The sequence below is a fragment of the Symphalangus syndactylus genome, chromosome 3 (assembly GCF_028878055.3).
Source record: "Symphalangus syndactylus isolate Jambi chromosome 3, NHGRI_mSymSyn1-v2.1_pri, whole genome shotgun sequence".
Lineage (NCBI taxonomy): Eukaryota > Metazoa > Chordata > Mammalia > Primates > Hylobatidae > Symphalangus > Symphalangus syndactylus.
Window position 1 is genome coordinate 147,030,213 of NC_072425.2, and position 19,162 is coordinate 147,049,374.

Genomic DNA, 19,162 nt, shown 5'->3' on the forward strand with positions numbered 1-19,162 from the left:
AGAGAGAGCTTTTCTTTTTTTTTTTTTTAACTTCGTGGCAGGGTGCAGTGGCTCACGCCTATAATCCCAGAACTTTGGGAGGCCGAGGCGGGTGGATCGCTTGAGCACAGGAGTTCGAGACCAGCCTGGGCAACATAGTGAGACTGTCTATACAAAAAACAAAAAGATTAGCCAGGCGTGGCGGTACACACCTGTGGTTCCAGTTACCGGCAGGCTGCGCAGGAGGGTTGCTTGAGCCCAGGAAGTCAAGGCTGCAGTGAGCTGTGATCATGCCACTGCACTACAACCTGGGTGATAGAGCAAGTCTCTGTCTTTAAAAAACAAAACAACAACAACAAGAAACTTCAGACAGTTAACTACCTTGTAAACAACTTCACGTCTAGGCCGTGTCTTGTTCTTCCTTAAACCACTGTACAGGTAGCACTGGACTTAGATGAGGCCGACCTTAACATAGCTAGTGAGAGATGCTGGTAGCCCTTCTCTGGGTTTCTAGACATGGAAGTCAGTTGCCTAAGGAAAGATCATATTGGCTAAGAGAGTCACTTGAATGCTCCCTTTTAGTGTTGTGAGTTGATGAACCATGCTGCAGATTGGACAGGTCCTTCTGTGTCCTTGCAAAAGCTGCCACTCCGCATACCCCTGGCCTCAGTGAGAACTGCTCACTTTTAAATTTAACATCATTACATCCTTGCTGATGAATTGAGATGGTCCCAACTGAGGTCCACTGACCAGAAACAACACAGAATCCAAAAGAGAACGCACCATGGGGAATGGGGCTATTCAAACTGGAGAGCCTGAGTTACTCTCATGGCTTTAGAGAAATGTTCTAAAACTTCTAAGTACATAAATAATGTGCAGGGAGATTCCTCCCCACAGAGTTTTTATTCAGAGGGTCTGGAGTGAACCTCAGGAATTTGCTTTTTATGTGGATTTTTAAATGATTTTTAAAGTTTGCACTGTAAAATTCACTCACTGGGGTGTACAAGAAATATTTATTGAATATGTACTGTGTGCCACTCTTGTAAACAATAAAGATAGAATAGGGAACAACAGCAACCAAAAAAGGCCCTGCTCTCATGCAGCTTTATTCTAGTGTAGGTAACAAGAAGGAAATTGATAAATAATTCCAGGTCATGGTAAGTGCTATAAAGTAAACCAGGAAAATGCAAAGGCAGAGAACGCTGGCAGTTTAAATAGGGTGCCAAAGAAGTTTTCTCTAAGATACTAACATTTGAGCTGAGCCTTGAGTTATGGGGTAAAAAAAAAAAAAAGCCAGCCATGTTAAGATCTTGGAGAACATTCCAGTCTAAGAGAATGGCAAAAGTAAAGACCATGAGGCGAACAACAAAAAAATTAGTATGGCATGCACATATTCATTCTTCTGTTGAATAGATATTCATTGAATGCTTCCCACATGCCAGGCACTGTCTTAGATGCTCTGGGATTCGTCAATTAACACTGTAGACAAAAGGAAAAACAACACAAAAATCCATGCCTTGACTGAGCTTTCAGTCTAATACACTGAGAAACAGTAAGAAGGCCAGAGTTATTGGAACACAGGACAGAGTGATACAAGAAAGCGTGTAGTGATACGAGGATACAGTGATACAAGAAAACTTGGGGAAATAGGTCTAGGACAGACCACATAAGGCTTTGAAGGCTATGGTATTGGAATTATTATTGAAAGTGCAACTTAATAGGAGCATTGACTAAGTGTGGTAATTAAAAAAAAGTAAAAAGTGCAACTTAAACTAGTTGGAGGTTTTAAGTAAGGGAATAACACAGTTTTTTCTTTCAAAATGACTCTGGCTGCTCTAGTGTGCTTATTTTGTTTGGGGAGAGGGCAAGAGACAAGGAGTCTGTGCCAATATGCTCTAAATAAGAAACGATGGCCCATCTTGACTAAAATAGAAGTAGCTTAAATGGGGAGAAGTGTATGGACACCAGATATATTTTGGAGGTGAAGCCACAGAACTTGCAAATGAGTAAGATATGGGGCAGAGTGTAAGTTGCTTGTGGTGACAAGGGAGTAATCGAGAATGACTTCTTTTTTTTTTTTTTTTTTTTTTTTTGAGACGGAGTCTCGCTCTGTTGCCCAGGCTGGAGTGCAGTGGCGCAATCTCGGCTCACTGCAAGCTCCACCTCCCGGGTTCACGCCATTCTCCTGCCTCAGCCTCTCCGAGTAGCTGGGACTACAGGCGCCCGCCACCACGCCCGGCTAATTTTTTTTTTTGTATTTTTTTTTAGTAGAGACGGGGTTTCACCGTGGTCTCGATCTCCTGACCTCGTGATCCGCCCGCCTCGGCCTCCCAAAGTGCTGGGATTACAAGCGTGAGCCACCGCGCCCGGCCTTTTTTTTTTTTTTTTTTTTTTTTTTGAGACGGAGTCTTTCTCTGTCCCCCAGGCTGGAGTGCGGTGGCACGATCTCGGCTCACCGCAACCTCCACCTCCTGGGTTCACGCCAGAGAATGACTTCTAAGGTTGAAAACTGAGTGGCCGCTGAATGTTGATGCCTTAACTGAGATTAGGAACACTGGGAGATAAATGGTTAGAAAATCAAGAGTTGTATTGTAGCCATGTTAAATTGGAAATATCTTTTGGAAAATCCAACTAGACACCCCATGTAGGCAGCTGGAATCCAAAAGAGAGATCAGGGCTGGAAATATAATTATAGGAATATAGTTCATCAGATTATACATTGTATCTAAATACATAGAATTAGGTGTGGTCATCTAATTAGGATTAGATGAGAGAGAGTGTGTATATAGAGAAGACAAGCGTATCCAGGACTAAGCTCATGGGAGCTGCTGAATTTAGAGGTGGATAATAGGAAGGCAGCCATCCAAAAGGCTGAGAAGGAAATAACACAGGAGGAGAACGTGGAGAGGACGGTGCCTGAGAAGCGAAGGGAAGACAGTGTTTCAAGAAGGATGTAGCGGCCAGCTGCAGCAAATGTTGCTGAGAGCTGATGATAACGACAGTTAACCCGTGGATCTGGAAAGACAGAGGTGGAAGTCTCTGGTAACTTGGACAATAGTAGCTTCAAGGGAGAGCTAGGAAGCTTACTGGGAGTTGCCTGAAGAAAGCATGGGAGGTGAAGAGTCACATCTGTTGCCAATAGTATAGCAGATAAGATAGGCCAACGAAAACAACTAATGTGCTGCAGTGAGCTATGATCACACCACTGCCCTGCAGCCCAGATGACAAAGCGAGACCCCGTCTCAAAAAGAAAAAAAAAAAAAATGTCATGAACGGCAAAGAAAGCCTGAAAAACTGTTCCAGATTAAAGGAGAATAAAAAGACAGAACTAGGCCAGGCATGGTGCTTCATGCCTATAATCCCAACACTTTGGGAGGCTGAGGCAGGAGGATAGCTTGAGACCAGGAGTTGGAGACCAGCCTGGGCAACATGGTGAGACCCTGCCTCAACAAAAAAATTTAAAATTAGCCAGGTGTGGTGGCATGTACCTGTAGTCCTAGCTACTTGGGAGGCTGAGGTGGGAGGATCACTTGTGTCTGGGAGTTGGAGGCTGTGGTGAGCCATGTTTACACCACTTCACTCCAGCCTGGGTGACAGAGCAAGATCCTGTCTCAGAAAAAAAAAGTCCTAAATGAAGTTTATGCCCTGGATTTGATCCTAGATCAGTAAAAAGCATTTCTTATAGATATAAAGGATGTTAGTAGATCAACTAACTGGTCATGTTGGAGTAAGGTCTGTGGATTAGATGATACTGCGATAATGTATAAATGTTAATTTCCTGATTATGGTCATTGCATTATGAATTTATAGAAATATGTCCTTGCTTTTAGGAAAAACACAGTAAAGGGGAAATAGATCTGCAATTTACACTCAAACAGTTCAAAAAAAGAAAAAATATATATATACACACACAAATGCAAAGAGAAAATGAAAAACCAAACATTGTTAAAATGTTAACATATGGGGATCCTCTGTGATAGGTATATGGGAATTTTTGTATTAACTTTTGCAACTTTTCTGTGAGGTCAAAATAATAAAATAAGATAGTAGTCAAAACAAAACCAAAAAAGGTCAGCCATTTGTCTTCAGGTCTCTGCACCATGAAGGAAGGAGATGACAGAAGTAAAGGTCTGATATGAGAACTCAGTAGGCTGCAGACAAAGAATCGAGTCTGTGACCCAGCCAGAGTTATTCAGAGCATCAAGCCTAGGTACAGGTGGTTTGGGAAGAAGCCAAAGAAGGTTGTTCTGGTTTGCATGTGTCCCCCAAAAAGCATACACTGGAAACTTAATCTCCAATGCAATTGCATTGTGAGGTGGGGCCTAATGAGAGGTGTTTAGGCCAGGAGGGCTCCACCCTCATGAATGGATTAATGGCCATTATAAAAGGGCTTGAGGTTTCAAGTTCAGTCTCTTGCTCTCTCTAGTGCTTTCTTTGCCCTTCTGCCACGGGATAATGCAGCAGGAAGGCCCTCACCAGACACCAGCCTCATGATCTTGGACTTCCTCAGCCTCCACGAGCCGTAAATTTCTGTTTATTATAAATTATCCGGTCTCAGATATTCTGTGATAGCAGCACAAAACGGACTAAGATAAGGGTCCGGGTGTGCCTGACCAAGAGTGTAACTGGGTGTTTGACATTTGTCTTGGGTTGAATAGTGTCTCCAACATTCATATCTAAAACCTATAAATGTGAGCTTATTTGAAAATAGGGACCATGTATGGTGGCTCATGCCTGTAATCCCAGCACTTTGGGACGCCAAGGCAGATGGATCACCTGAGGTCAGGAGTTCGAGACCAGACTGGCCAAGATGGTGAAGCCCTGTCTCTACTAAAAAATACAAAAAAAATTAGCCAGGTGTGGTGGTGTGCACCTATAATCCCAGCTACTTGGGAGGCCAAGGCAGGAGAATTGCTTGAACCTGGGAAGCAGAGGTTGCGGTGAGCCAAGATCACGCCACTGCACTCCAGCCTTGGTGACAGAGTGAGACTCCCTCTCAAAGAAAAAGAAAAGAAAATAGGGCCTTTGCAGATATAATTAATTAAGATGAGGTTATACTGGATAAAGTAGGCCCTAAAAACCTATAACTGGTGTTCTTTTAAGATGAGAAAACAAAGACATAGATCCGCAGGGGAGGGAATAGGAAGGCTAAAAACAGCAACAGAGAGTGATGCACCCACCAGCCAAGGAATGCTGAAGGTTGCCGGCAACCTCCAGAAGCTGGAAGGAGATGGGAAGTGTTCTTCCCTAGAGGCTTCAGAAGGAACAGGGCCAGCACCTTGATTTCAGACCTCTAGCCTCCAGAGCCAAGAGAGAATACATCTCTAAGGTTTTAAGCTACCTGTTTGTGATACTTTGTTAGGACAGCCATGGGAAACTAATTTAACATTATTAAGAAATTATGTGGTACAAGATTGTTTGGGGTTCTGGGGTAGAAGGGGAGAGAGTAAGGAATTATCTGAATGTGGATAGCTGGGATGATGAGTATTTATAAGATAGCAACAGTTTGGGGTGTTTTTGTTTTTAAGATTTGAATGAAAAACTAGCTGGGGCCAGGTGGCACAGTGACTCACACCTGTTAATCCCAGCACTTTGGGAGGCCAAAGTGGATCACTTGAGCCCAGGAGTTTGAGAGCAGCCTGGGCAATATGGTGAAACCCCGTCTCTATTTAAAAAAAAAAAAGAAAAGAAAGAGAAAGAAAAAAGTAGCCTGGCGTGGTGGCGCATGCCTGTAGTACTAGACACTTGGGAGGCTGACGTGGGAGGATCATCTGAGTCTCGAAGGTTTGAGATTGCAGTGAGCCATGATTGTGCCACTGCACTTCAGCCTGGATAACAGAGTGAGACCTCATTTCAAAAAAAAGAAAAAAAGAAGGAGAAGGAGAAGAAAGGAAGAAAGAGTGAGAGAAAGAGGAAGGAAGGAAAGGAAGGAAGGAAGGAAAGAAAGAGAAAGAAAGAAAGAAAGAGAGAAAGAAAGAAAGAAAAAGAAAGAAAAGAAAAGAAAAAGAAAGGGAGAGAAAGAGAGAAAAGGAAAACCATACAGGGCGGAAATCATATAACAATGATAAATGTGGAAAAGCTGCTATTAAAATATCAAGTCTCATTAGACACCAAAGAAGACATGCTGGAGAGACTGTCCTTCCTATGCACATAAGGAAGGTGGGAAAGCCTTCAGTCGCAAATCAGATCTCACAGAGAATGAGAAAAATTCATCCAGGAAAGAAAGCCCGGAATGGAATCGATGTGGAAGTGTCTTAGCTAGAAGAAATACTTCATTAAAGATCAGAATATTCACACTGTAAAGAATGAGAACTCTATGAACCTAAGAAATGTGGAAAATCTTCAGCCAAAAGGGAAACTTCATTATTCATCGATAATCCATATGAAAAAGAAATCTTACGAATGTAGTAGGTATGAAAAAGCTTTTATTCAGAAGTCAAACTTCATACCAGAGAGGGCATTCTGGAGATAAACCCTACGCAAGTAGGGAAGGTGAGAAAGCACTGGCAAATCTAATTCCACTGGGCATGAGAAAATTCAGATTTGAGGCCAGGCGCAGTGGCTCACGCCTGTAATCCCTGCACCTTTGAGAGGCCAAGGTGGGTGGATCACTTGAGCACAGGGGTTCAAGACCAGCCTGGGCAACATGGCGAAACCCCGTCTCTACTAAAAATAAAATACAAAAACTGAGGTGGGAAGATCACCTGAGCCTGGGGAGGCAGAGACTGCAGTGAGCCGTAATCGCGCCACTGCACTCCAGCCTGGGTGACAGAGTGACACCCTATCTCAAAAAATAAAAAGAGAAGAAAAGAAAATTCAGATCTGAGGGGTGCCCTGTAAAGATAACGAAAGTGCAACAATCTTCGGGCAGAAGCTATTCATCATTAAATATTACAATATTCATGATGAGGGAGACACCCTATGAATATACTAAGGGTGGAAAAGCTTTCTCTGTAATCATACTGCTTATTGTACACGGAAGAATCCATAAGTATGAATGTAAAATGTGTGGTAAAGCCTTCTGTCCATTTTTAGCCAATGCTCTACATAAGAGAACCAATACCAATGAAAAAACCTAATGAAATATCTCAGACAGAAGTCATGCCACATTTGACACCAAAGAATTCATACTCATTAAAACCTTACGAATGCCTTGGATTTAGGAAAGGCTTTAGCAGGAATTCATATTTCATAGCACGTCAGATAATTAAATTTTAGAGTAAAATTCAATTAATATGAGAAAGCCTTAAGCAGAAACCCAAATTTTATGATATTAGAGATTTTTAATAAGGAGATATTTCATCAGTATAATAGAAATTGGGTCCAAAGGCCAGGCGTGGTGGAGCACGTCTATAATCCCAGCAATTTGGGAGGCAAAGGCAGGCAGATCACTTCAGGTCAGGAGTTCAAGACCAGCCTGGTCAACATGGGGAAACCCCATCTCTACTTAAAATACAAATATTCCGCATGTTCTCACTCATAGGTGGGAATTGAACAATGAGAACTCATGGACACAGGAAGGGGAACATCACACTCCGGGGACTGTTGTGGGGTGGGGGGAGGGGGGAGGGACAGCATTAGGAGATACACCTAATGCTAAATGACGAGTTAATGGGTGCAGGAAATCAACATGGCACATGGATACATATGTAACAAACCTGCACATTGTGCACGTGTACCTTAAAACCCTAAAGTATAAAAAAAAAAAAAAAAAAGACTAACATTAAGAAAAAAAAAAAAAAAGAATAAATTGAGAAATACAAGTCAAAAAAAAAAAAAAAATACAAATATTAGCCGGGCCTGATGGCACACACCTGTAATACCAGCTACTCAGGAGGCTGAGGCACAAGAATCACTTGAGCCTGGGAGGTGGATGTTGCAGTGAACAGAGATCATACCACTACACTCCAGTCTGGGCGACATAGCAGGACCCTGACTCAAAAAAGAAGAAGAGGAAGAGGAAGAGGGGGAGGCGGAGAAGGAGAGGGAGAGGGAGAAAGAGAAGGAGAAGGAAAAGGAAAAACTGGGTCCAAAAAGCCATCACAACAAATATAATTAATGCTAACTTTGTTTTGTTTTGTTTTGCTTTGTTTTTTTGAGATGGAGTCTCGCTCTGTCGCCCAGGCTGGAGTGCATTGGCATGATCTCGGCCCACTGCAAGCTCTGCCTCTTGGGTTCACGCTATTCTCCTGCCTCAGCCTCCCAAGTTGCTGGGACTACAGGCGCCCACCACCATGCCTGGCTAACTTTTTTATATGTTTAATAGTGATGGGGTTTCACCATGTTAGCCAGGATGGTCTCGATCTCCTGACCTCATGATCCACCTACCTCGGCCTCCCAAAGTGCAGGGATTACTGGTGTGAGCCACCGCGCCCGGCCAATTAATGCTAAACTTTTAAAAGCATTCCAATTGAATGTCAGGAACAAGTGATGGATGCTGTTATCCTACTTCTAATTAACATGGTCCTAAGAGATTAACCAATGCAAATAAGACAAAGAAAAAGAACACAAGGATTAGGAAAGAAGAAACAAACTTGTAGGTTTCTGAGGATAAGATCTGCTAGCATTTATTATTATCAATGCTAGCATTGATCATTAAAAAAAAATTGGTCGGGCTCAGTGGCTCACGCCTGTAATCCCAACACTTTGGGAGGCTGAGGAAGGCAGATCATCTGAGGTCTGGAGTTCGAGACCAGCCTGGCCAACATGCGGAAACCCGGTCTCTACTAAAAATACAAAAATTAGGCCGGCGTGATGGCAGGCGCCTATAATCCCAGCTACTCGGGAGGCTGAGGCAGGAGAATTGCTTGAACCCAGGAGGCGGAGATTGCGGTGACACGAGATCGCGCCATTGCAGTCCAGCCTGGGGGACAAGAGCAAGACTTTGTCTCAAAAAAAAAAAAAAAAAAAATTTAAAGCCAAAGTGGAGCTCCTGGGAGATGAACCTGCATCAAAGCTGGCTCTCATCAAGGGATTCTGCAGAACACTAACACCTTGAGTTTCTATTTTAAGGATATACAGGGTATAGGTAGGAGACAGTGATAGAGTCTTGGGCCCACTCAAAATATAAAGCCTAAGAGAAGATACTTTCATCAAGTTGAATGATATAATAAGTGTAAGGGTGAATAAAAAGTAAACTGGCCTTAAAGAGAGATCCATCAGAGAAACTTGCATCTCTCAACCAAGGGCAAAATAAAAACATTTTCAGACAAATGAGAGTTAAAAGAATTGACTACCAAAATATTTTACACTAGAATTAGTACTAAATGAGGCAAAACAAATACAATCACAGGCGGAAGATTTAAAATGCAAGGAGGAATTGTGATTTCAGTTTTATAGAGTAAGTTCTGAGGATGGGTAGTGGTGACGACTGCGCAATAATGTAAATATACTAATACCACTGAGTGAGACCTTTAAAATGGTTAAAATACTAAAGTTTATGTTATGTGTGTTTTACCAAAATTAACACAATAATTTTTTTTTTTTTTTTTTTTTTTTTGCAAGATGGAGTTTCACTGTCTCTCCTAGCCTGGAGTGCAGGGGCGAGATCTCAGCTCACTGCAACCCCTGCCTCCTGGGCTCAAGTGATTCTCCTGCCTCAGCCTCCCGAGTAGCTGGGATTACAGGCACCTGCCACCATGCCAGGCTAATTTTTGTATTTTTTGTAGAGATGGGGTTTCACCATGTTGGCCAGGCTGGTCTCAAATTCCTGACCTCAGGTGGGTCTCCCCGCTTCAGCCTCCCAAAGTGCTGGGATTACAGGTGTGACCCTACCACACTCGGCCTAAATTCTTTTTTTTTTTGAGACACAGTCTCGTTCTATTGCCCATGCTGGGGTGCAGTGATGTGATCTCGGCTTATGCAACCTCTGCCTCCTGGGTTCAAGCGATTCTTCTGCCTCAGCCTCCTTAGTAGATGGGATTACATTACAGGTGCGTGTCACCACACCCGGCTAATTTTTGCATTTTTAGTAGAGATGGGGTTTCCTCATGTTGGTCAAGCTGGTCTCGAACTCCTGACCTTGTGATCTGCCTGCCTCGGCCTCCCAAAGTGCTGGGATTACAGGTGTGAGCCACCGCACCCAGCCCCAGCCTAAATTCTTTAAAAGATTATTATTATTTTAGGGTGAGTGCAGTGGCTCACGCCAGTAATCCCAACACTTTGGGAGGCGGAGGTGGGAGGATCACTTGAGGCCAGGAGTTTAAGACCAGCCTGGCCAACATGGCGAAACCCCATCTCTGCTAAAAATACAAAAAAAAATTAGCCAGGTGTGGTGGTGCACACCTGTAGTCCCAGCTGCTTGGGAGGTTGAGGCATGAGAATCACTTCAACCCAGGAGGTGGAGGTTGCAGTGAGCTGAGATTGCGCCACTGCACTCCAGCCTAGGTGACAGAGACTCTGTCTTAAAAAAAAAAAAAAAAAAATTAAAAAGGAATTGTAAGACAGAACATTAGAAAATATGTAGGTAATTCTAAACCAATACTGAATATATAAAACAATAATGTCTATCTGTAGCATTAATGACATAATAGAACTAAGATACTAGACAGAATAGCACACAGAGGGGGCTGATCAGAGGTAAAGTATCCTAAAAGTTTCGAGGTATTTGAGAGAAGGGTAAATATTTCATTTTCTATTTTATTAGTAATACATGTTTAATTGGGAGACTGGCAAGCAAATAAACAGAGGCACAACTTCTAATACAGTACAGTAAAAATAGAATTGAAGAGAAAAATTAAAAATGGCAATCCAAAAAAGGCAAGACACAGAAGAGAAAAAAATGTAGAGCAAAAGAACAGCATGTAATTGTGGAAATATCCAGGTGTGGTGGCTCACACTTGTAGTCCCAGCTTCTCCGGAGTCTGAGGCAGAAGGATCACTTGAACCCAGGAGTTCAAGGCCACAGTATCCTGTGATCATACCTGTAAATAGCCACTGTACCCCAGCCTGAGCAGCATAGTGAGATCCTGTCTCTAAAACAATTTTTAATATTTAAAAAATTAAACTAAAAGATATATTAGAGGCCAGGTATGGTGGCTCATGCCTGTAATCCCAACACTTTGGGAGGCCAAGGCAGGCAGGTCATTTGAGGTCAGGAGTCCAAGATGAGCCTGGGCAACATGGTGAAACCTCGTCTCTACAAAAAATGCAAAAATTAACTGGGCATGGTGGCATATGCCTGTAGTCCCAGCTACTTAGGAGGCTGAGGTGGGAGTATCACCTGAGCCGAGGAGGTAGAGGATGCAATGAGCTGAGATCGTGCTACTACACTCCAGTCTGGGTGACAGAAGTGAAACCAGTCTAAAAATAATAATAGAGGCTGGGTGCAGTGGCTCATGCCTGTAATCCCAGCACTTTGGGAGGCCGAGGCAGGTGGATCTCTTGAGGTCAAGAGTTCGAGACCAGCCTGGCCAACATAGTGAAACCCCATCTCTACTAAAAATACAAAATAGCCAGGCATGGTGGCGTGCACCTGTAATCCCAGCTACTCAGGAGGCTGAGGCAGGAGAATCACTTACCAGGTGGCAGAGGTTGCAGTGAGCTGAGATGGCGCCACTGCACTCCAGCCTGGGCGACAGAGTAAGAGTCTGTCTCAAAATAATAATAATAATAAATCCAAATCATAATAAATGTAAAGCAACCAAACAATACAACAAAAAGAAAAAGATAGTCACAAATAATGTATATATAAACACACACACACCTACAAGCTGTTTTTAAAAAGACACCTAAAAAATAAAGACACAGGGGCACATGTTTTCAGGACCTCCTGGGCAGGTGTCATGGGTAAAAAAAACTTTAAAAAATAAAAATAAAGGAAAAAAAAAAGACACAGCAAGGGCCGAAAGTCAAAATATAGAAAAAGACACCAGGCAAACACTAACTGAAGGAAAACTAGAATTACTGTCAGACAAAATAGATCTTAAGACAGAAAGCACTGCCAGAGATAAATCGGGCCACTACAGAAAGATAAAAAAGTTTTTAATTCATGAGCAAACATATACACTGTTTTGCACTATTTTTATATAAATTCAGAAACATTTTGGTAAAGAACTTCTGCTTTCATCCAAGATGGAAAAATGGGACTGTATTTATTCTCTCACCTAAAACAACTAAGAAAAAAAAATCAGACAAAGTATTTAAATTACAATGTTTAAGAAAGTGAACATAAGGGAACAAAGGATAGAAACCAAAGAGAGGAGACCTGCACCACAGCTAACTAGAGCTCCAGCTAACTAGAGCTGCAGTACGGATGCTTTGCTCTCTGCAGTAAGCTCTAGAAACTCTCGTAAGCTTCCTGCAGAAAATTACACACTGCAGTGCAGGGTGAAAAACCCCGGAGGAGCTTGGCAATTTCTCTGGATTGAGGAGACATGACTGGGCTTCCAGGGAGACTCGAGTTTGCAGGGCACAGTGTCAGAAGAGAGCTACACAGAGAAAAAGAGAGCTCTGGAGTTGTACAGAAGGCCCCCCTGAATCTTCAGCAGAGTAGTGATCAAACTACGTATAGGGAAACAAAAGTAAGAACCACAGCAGGCTTCTCACTGGAAACAAAACAAATAAACAGACCCCTCATCAAAGGAGATATATGCATGGTGAATAATCACATGAAAAGATGCTGTACATCATCAGTCATTAGGGAAATGCAAATTAAAACCACATGCAGGCTGAGGACGGTGGCTCACAGCTGTAATCTCGGCACTTTGGGAGGCCAAGGCGGGCAGATCACAAGGTCAGGAGTTCGAGACCAGCCTGGCTAACATGGTGAAACCCTGTCTCTACTAAAAATACAAAATTAGCCGGGCATGGTGGCAGACGCCTGTAATCCCAGCTACTCAGAAGGCTGAGGCAAGAGAATCGCTTCAACCCAGGAGGCAGAGGTTGCAGTGAGTTGAGATTGTGCCACTGCACTCCAGCCTGGGCAACAGAGCGAGACTCCATCTCACAAAAAAAAAAAAACCCACATGCAATACCACTAATAGGTGTGTACCTATTATTAATAGAATGTCCAAAATTAAAAAGACTGACCACATCAAGAATTGACAAAATGTGGAGCAACTGGAACTGTCATAACTGTTAGTGGGAATATAAATGGTATGAGCAATTTGGGAAAAGCTTGGCAGTTTCTTAAAACATTAAACATATACCTGTCATATGCCTTAGTCCTTCTACTCCTAGATATTTACCAAAGAGAAAATGAAAGCATATGTTCATATAAAAATTTGTATATGAGGCTCATGCTTGCTATCCCAATTTTGGAGGCTGACGCAGGTGGATTCCTTGAGCCCAGGGGTTCAAGACCAGCCTAGGCAACATGGTAAAACCTTGTCTCTACAAAGAAATACAAAATTAGCTGGGCATAGTGGTATGCACATGTAGTCCCAGCTACTCAGGAGGCTGAGTTGGGAGGATTGCTTGAGCCCAGGAGGTTGAGGCTGCAATGAGTCATGATTGTACCACTGCACTCCAGCCTAGATGACAGAATAAGACCCTATCTTACAAAAAAACAAAAGCCTTGTATATGAATGTTTATATTTGGTAATAGCCAAAAACAAGATTGTTCATTAACATTTGCATGGGTAAGTATATAGTGGTGATATGGTTTGGTTGTATCCCCACCTGAATCTCATCTTGAATTCCCACATGTTGTGGGAGGGACCCAGTGGGAGGTAACTGGATCATGGAGGCAGGTCTTTCTCATGGTGTTCTTGCAATGGTGAGTGGGTCTCACAAGATCTGATAGTATTATAAGGGGGAGTTTCCCTGCACAAGTGCTCTCTCTCTCTCTCTCTGCATGCTGCCATCCATGTAAGACGTGACTTGCTCCTCCTTGCCTTCCGCCATGATTGTGAGGCTTCCCCAGCCACGTGGAACTGTTAAGTCCAATTAAACCTCTTTCTTTTGTAAATTGCCCAGTCTCAGGTATGTCTTTATCAGCAGCATGACAATGGACCAATACAAGTGGTATATCCATACAATCTAGTACTATTCAGTAATAAAAAGAAATGAACTAGTTATATGTGCAACAACATGATCTCAAAATAATTATCCTAAGTAAAATAAACCAGACTCCCCAAAAGAGTATGTACTGCATGATTCCATTTCTATTAAATCCTAGAAAATGCAAACTAATCTGTGATAGGAAGCAGATCAGGGATTGCCTGGGGAGTGAAAAGAGGTTGGCAGGGGAGGGATTGCAAAAGTTCCAAAGGAAACATTTTGAAATTATATGTCAATTATAACTCAATAGTGCTATTAAAATTGCTTTGGAATTTCTGAAAATTATAATAATCAAAGAACATTTTTAAGTTGGCTGAGAATTTGAAAAGGAGGATTTACTTCTCCCTTGGTTTAAAATATGATTAAGATTTATTATGGTCTCTTGGGTTTTTTTAGGTAAATATATCATTAAAAAATACTAAATTACTAAATTACTAAATACTAAATTAAAGACAAATACAATGATAAAGCAGTAAACATCAAAGCCGGGCACGGTGGCTCATGACTATAATCTCAGCACTTTGCGAGGCCGAGGGGGGCAGATTACAAAGTCAGGAGATCAAGACCATCCTGGCTAACCCAGTGAAACCCCACCTCTACTAAAAATACAAAAAATCAGCCAGGCGCAGTGGCAGGCTCCTGTAGTCCCAGCTACTTGGGAGGCTGAGGCAGGAGAATGGCGTGAACCCAGGAGGCGGAGCTTGCAGTGAGCTGAGATCGCGCCACTGCACTCCAACCTTGGCGACAGAGCGAGATTCTGTCTCAAAAAGATAAAAATAAAAAAAAATAGACATCTTGCAAGACAATCTAAGATACTACCTGTACCATCTCTTCTAGGGACAATGGTGACCTTCTTTACCCAAGTTTTGAAGCCGAGAAACTGTAATTGTAAAAACAAACAAAAATATAGTGAAGATAATAGGCATATTTACATACAGCTAAACAAAAACTTTAGCTATATATACCATAAATAAATTCAATATACGGTACATTAAAATTTTTGCAATAGAGAGAACAAAGGGTAATTTCTTTTTATTTATTTTTTAATTGAAACAAGGTCTCATTCTGCTGTTCAGGCTGGAGTGCAGTAGCACAGTCACAGCACGCTGTAGCCTTGACCTCCCAGGCTCAAGCAATCCTCCCACCTCAGCCTCCCAAGTAACTGGGACTACAGGTGCACGCTGCCATGCTTGGCTAATTTTATTATTTTTCATTTTGCAGGGTTTTGCCATATTGCCCAGGCTGTTCTCAAACTCCTGGGCTCAAGTGATCCACCTGTCATGGCCTCCCAATTGCTAAGATTACAGGCATGAGCCACTGAGCCAGGCCTATTTTTTTGTAGAGAGAAGGTTTTGCTATGTTGCCCAGGCTGGTCTCGAACTCCTGGGCTCAAGTAATACACCAGTCTTGGCCTCCCAAAATACTGAGATTACAGGCCACCGAGCAAGGCCAGAGAACAAAGAGGAATTTCTAACAAATTTAGAAGAAAAGGCAAATGATAAAATAGACACAGAATATCAAGAAAATTTTAGGGAAGGGCTGGGCACAGTGGCTCACGCCTGTAATCCCAGCACTTTGGGAGGCCGAGGCGGGTGGATCACGAGGTCAGGAGATCGGGACCATCCTGGCTAACATGGTGAAACCCCGTCTCTACTAAAAATACAAAAAAATTAGCCAGGCATGGTGGCATGTGCTTGTAGTCCCAGCTACTCGGGAGGCTGAGGCAGGAGAACGGCGTGAACCTGGGAGGCGAAGCTTGCAGTGAGCCGAGATCGCGCCACTGCACTCCAGCCTGGGCGACAGAGCAAGACTCCATCTCAAAAAAAAAAAAAAATTTTTTTTAGGGAAAACAAATCCAGATGCCAGAAGCTATATTAAAAATGCTCAAACTACATATCAGGAATATGGAAATTAAAGTAATTATTATTATAAATATCACTTTATGTTCATCAGACAGAAAAAAGTTAAAAAGAACAGTAGCACCTAAGATTTTGTATTTTCATACAATATTAGTGGTGTTATGAATTGTTCCAGCTTTTTAGGGAGGTAGTAACATCAATTAAAATTAAATATGTATAAAGGTATACAGTCCACCCTCTGTATCTGTAGGTTCCCCATCCATGGATTCAACCAAGCGAAGATTTGAAAATATTTGGAAAAAAGCAATTAAAAATAATAATACTACAATAAAATATAATACAAATAAGAATCAAGTATATAGTGGTGATATGGTTTGGTTGTGTCCCCACCCAAGGCCAGGTGCAGTGGCTCACACCTGTAATCCCAGTCCTTTGGGAGGCCGAGGCTGGCGGATCACCTGAGGTCAGGAGTTTGAGACCAGCCTGGCCAACATGGTGAAACCCCATCTCTACTAAAAATACAAAAATTAGCTGGGCGTAGTGGTGCACGCCTGTAATCCCAACTACTCAGAAGGTTGAAGCAAGAGAATTGCTTGAACCCAGGAGGCAGAGGTTGCAATGAGCAGAGATTGTTCTGCTGTACTTCAGTCTGGGTGACAGAGCAAGACTCTGTCTCAAAAAAAAAAAAAAAAAAGAATGAATACAGTATAACAACCATTTACATAGCATTTACATTGTACTGTTGTTGAGGCCGATGGTCTGAGGCTACTATCCACAGGTGGAATTTCTTCTTCCTAGAAATCTCAGTTCTTCTCGTCCCTTCTTTCAACTGACTGGATGAGGCCCACCCAGATTATCTAAGATACACTCCTTCACTAAAAGTCATTCATTACAGATTTTCATCACAGCAACACCTAGATTAGTAGTCAATGGAATAACCAGTTGGCACATAAAACTGACCATCACTTTTATGCGACATTGTAATATGTAATCTAGAAAGGATTTAAAGTATATGGCAGGATGTGTGTAGGTTCTATGCAAATACTATGCCATTTTATATAAGGGACTTGAGCATCTGTGGATTTTGGTACCCACAGGTGTCCTGGAACCCATCCTCAAGGATACCAAGGGATGTCTATGACTATATACATGTTATAGGAGATATTTGTATAACTGTTTAACTCAAAAGTTCTCCATTCTGGGATTCTATCTTGAGGAAAGAAAAGAACCAATATAAGGCATTTAATCCAGCGTTTTCCATAATAGCACGAAACTGGAAACAGTCAAAAAATAATGGCACATCTACACCATAAAATAGTATGCAGCAATTAAAGTGGATGAACAATAGCTATGTCAGTGGATTTAGAATAATTTCCAAGACACATTGCTGAATGAAAAAGGCAAAATGAGAAAAAGTCTATTAGGAAAACAGAAACAGCAGGAGACATCATAAGGGATTTGTTGAAGGAAATTCAGTTACACAGTTGATCGATTAATCATCAGGTCTAGCTAGGCAAGTCTGAATCCATAGAGCAGGCCACAAGGAAGGGCAGGTGGCACTCTCTGGCATGGGCTGAGGCTGCTATCCGCAGGTGGAATTTCTTCTTCCCAGAAACCTCAGTTCTACTCTTAAGGCCTTTCAGCTGATCGGATGAGGCCCAACCAGATTGTCTAAGATATTCTCCTTTACTAAAAGTCATTGATTATGGACTTTAATCACAGCAACAGCTAGATTAGTAACTGAGGGAATAACCAAGTTGACACATAAAATTGACCATCACATGTGTGATATTTCATTTTGTAAAACAAATGATGAAAAAAGAAATCTCTGTGTGTGTGTGTGTGTGTGTGTGTATGCAAATATATGAACATCTGTGAATATACAGTTAGCTGGGTATGTGGATTAGGGTGAAGTAGGCGGAGGGGCAGGAGAAGAGGAGAGTGCAAAGCCAAACAAGAAGGAAACGAGAAGAAAAAGACCACAATATGAAAAACATAAAATCCAAGATATACAACATGATTGCATTTATGGATTATATAAAAAAAATGCATACATTTTAGCAAGCAAGATGCTAAAAACTCATTTGATTAAAGAGTGCTTCTTCCTTGTTAATTTTACAAAATATCCTAGTCAAAGAGAAGTAGAAATGTTCTTAAATACCTATTTTCAAACATAAACAATATATGTATTAGTTTCCTAGGAACAAACTACCATAAACTGGAAGATTGAAACAACAGACATTCATTCACTCCCAGCTCTGAAATCTAGAAGGGTGAAATAAGCTATTGGCAAGGCTGTATTCCCTCAGAAGTCTCTGGGAAGGAACTCTTTCTTGCCTCTTCCTAAATTCCTGTGTTCGCCAGCAATCCTTGGAATTCCCTGACTTGCAGTTTCATTACCTCACGTTCTGCTTCTGCCTTCACCTGCCCGTCTTCCCTGAACTGTATTCATTTCCAGATCTCCCTCTCCCTACAAGGACAACAAGCATTGTATATAGGGTCCACCCTTATCAAGTATAAACTCGTCTAAACTTATTACACTACAAAGGCCCTATTCCTGAAGAAGGTTGCATTCACAGGTACGAGGAGGGGGAGGGGGATTAGACTTTGAATCTCTTTTTAGGGGGATAAAATTCAACCCTCTACAATATCCTACTTACGATAATCAACTGAAGCATTCCTATAAAAAAGAGATGATAAAAAGAAAAATACAGCCAAGCATGGTGGCTCACATCTGTAATCTCAGCACTGTGGTAGGCTGAGGCGGGAGGATCACTTGAGTGCAGGAGTTCGAGACCAACCTGGGCAACATAGCGAGGGCAACAAACCTCGTCTGTTTTTTTTTTTTTTTTCTATCTTTTTTAAGGAGGTGACGGCCAGGCGCGGTGGCTCACGCCTGTAATCCCAGCACTTTGGGAGGCCGAGGAGGGCGGATCACGAGTTCAGGAGATTGAGACCATCCTGGCTAACACGGTGAAACCTCGTATCTACTAAAAATAGAAACAAATTAGCCGGGCGTGGTGGCGGGCGTCTGTAGTCCCAGCTACTCAGGAAGCTGAGGCAGGAGAATGGCATGAACCCGGGAGGGCTTGCAGTGAGCAGAGATGGTGCCACTGCACTCCTGCCTGGGCCACAGAGCAAGACTATATTCAAGGCAATAGAGCTGAGAGGTGACAGCCCGCTGGCAGTTCTCACAGCCCTCACTCACTCTCGGCACCTCCTCTGCCTGGGCTCCCACTTTGGCAGCACTTGAAGAGCCCCTTCAGCCCGCCGCTGCACCGTGGGAGCCCCTTTCTGGGCTGGCCAAGACCGGAGCCGGCTCC